This window comes from Megascapheus bottae, chromosome 23 (genome assembly GCF_031878675.1).
Source record: "Megascapheus bottae isolate mThoBot1 chromosome 23, mThoBot2.hap1, whole genome shotgun sequence".
Taxonomy (NCBI): Eukaryota; Metazoa; Chordata; class Mammalia; order Rodentia; family Geomyidae; genus Megascapheus; species Megascapheus bottae.
Genome location: NC_143531.1, coordinates 1175663 through 1178131, shown reverse-complemented (window position 1 = coordinate 1178131; position 2469 = coordinate 1175663). Strand labels below are relative to the sequence as shown.

Here is a 2469-nt window from a genome sequence, read left to right as displayed (position 1 = left end):
ATAGTTACAATTAGGCTGAGGGTTTGTTAAAGATAATTTTTTAAGACAGTTGGTAAGTTTTTATTGAGCCTTTTAGATTACAACATGAAGTAAAAGGAAAAAGCACTCCTCAACCAATATTTTACACAGCTGTACCAAAATAGTTTAGATACATGGGATTGCATTTCTCAAAAATTGGTATCAAGTATAAACACATCTTAACTCCTTGGGTTTTCCAGTTGACTATTCCAACTTAAATTTCAAGGCCAAGTCTATCATTACTGATTTCTTCAGATCTGAAGCACTGTTTTCAACTATGTCCACTAATTCCACTTCAAAAAATCAGTTTTGTATTTGGTGGAATTTTGGCATCTGACTGTCCTTTTTTCCAATAAGTCCATTCTGCTTCAATCTCCAGTGAAACCTTACCTCCTTTACTCATAGTCAAAAGGGCTGCAGCCCCACTCTCTGATATCTACCGACTCCTACCTTCAGACTTGGTGCTTTTCTTCATGTTCTTTGAACTTGTTTGAATATTAGTATCAAAAACAGTTCTGTCCTGTAGTGTTCCTGTGTACCTTTTTGGGAAAGTTTGCTTTATCTCCCTTTTTTAGAATAGATTTTGTATATTTTTGTGCACCCTCGTCCAGAGTCTCTTCAGACTTGGTTTCCTTGTGTTTATCTTCATTAAGCTTCACTTTTTTCACTTGCTCTGACACTTCACATATACTTCACGCTTACTTTCAAAAAGATGGTTATAGGCTGTAACCAAATGGTCCAAATGGTCTTGGCTACATTTTTAATGTGTCCGAATAATTTATGCTGTGTCAGAAACAAATCTGAACCGTTATCCTACAGAAACTTGATAATGTCCTTCTTGGGCAGCTGCTCTGTGGTCTATACCCCCTATGTGGCACGGAGGCCACCAACTTCCCCCACTGCTAAAGATAATTTTTAAAAAGAAAAAAAAAAGATCATAGAACTTTTCAGCTAACTTCTAAAATGACTGCTTGAATCAGGAAAAGAGAAGAAAGGAAAAATAAAATAAGCCATGGTTCAGCACCTGGAAATGTTCAGGTGGCCGTGTTCGGGGACATCAGGCCCACAGGTTTGAGTCTTGTTTTCAGACCTGTGAGGCCTTGGGTTCGAGCCCCAGAGTCTCCTTGTGAGAGCAGGCATTGGTAAGTGGGAGGTGGGGTCTTGGGGAGACTGGCCTCTGGAGGTGGAGCCTCCACCTCCCAGTCTCCTGGAGTACAAACCTGTAACCATCGGGAGGCAGCAAGAACCTGGGCCTTGGGGCAGGGTCTCCCAAGGCCCATGCCTCAGTTTCCAGGAGAAAACAAAATGAAACCAGTGCTCTAATGTCACCATTGTCTTCTGCGGCTCCTCAAGGCTTTGTGCAACTTCTTGTTATTTTAAAAAAACATTAGAGACAAGACCTCATATAACATGTTAGTATTTTCTGATGCATAAAAGATTTATAGGTAAATCTTCAGCGATTTGTGTGCTTAGCTTTAAGAAACAATATTGTAAGGGACAGAGGATTTGAATGAAATTCCACCTTTTTGATATTAAAATAATGATCTTGCGTTTATTTGTAAAGGAAAAGAAAAACATTAAAAAGAGGCCAAAGATACCACTTAGACTCCAAAGAATTCAAGTTTATGTTGAAACCAATATTATTTCCCGTGGCTGTATTAAAACGCTTGTGCTGAATATGTTACTTGTCTTCTATTTATCCTTAAGTCTGATATAGAATTTAATACTTGATTACCAAGTATCCCAGCTAATGTGGGAACCTCACACTGCAGGCATCTGTCTACATCACAATAAAGCATCTGTCTTCAGGTTAAATTTTAGAATCTTTAATTTACTTCAATCAGGTTTCATCCACAATGCCACAGATTTTTTTCCCCATAATTTCATTCACCTTCCTACCCCAAACATCTGCACTGATACCTGATGGGTAAACACAGACTATAGCAATCATCATAAAAACACACACCTGCATTTGTACAGCAAGGTCTAATTTTCCTCTCAATTTTGCTTGCCAATCTTGAGTAGAAAACTAATACTTCACTATGATATCATAAATATCTTCCTACTGATAGTACAAAACCATAATGAAATATTTTACCTGCATCATCATCTAATTTTATGAGTCATAATGTCATTTAGTCACAGTAGGAGCTGTTTCTGGATGCAGCTGTTACTACAATTAGCAATGAATCTCTAGTCTCAGGTTTTAAATCACCAAATTTTACTAATTCTGGAATACAAGGATGGAATTATTTTTTAATTTATTTTGCCAGTCCTGGGGCTTGAACTCAGGGCCTGAGCACTGTCCTTGGACTTTCTCAAGGCTAGATCTCTACCACTTGAGCCACAATATCACTTCCAGTTTTTTCCTATATATGTGATATAGAGGAATTGAACCTTGATCTTTGTGCATGCTAGGCTAGGACTCTATCACTAAGCCAAATTTCCAGC

The 2469-nt window shown here is 38.1% G+C and overlaps 1 pseudogene; it reads right to left on the bottom strand.

Annotated features, from left to right (window-relative positions):
- Positions 1–222: 222 nt before the first annotated feature.
- On the bottom strand, positions 223–1298 carry LOC150047194 (peptidyl-prolyl cis-trans isomerase FKBP3 pseudogene; annotated as a pseudogene).
- Between the last annotated feature and the right edge of the window lie 1171 nt (positions 1299–2469).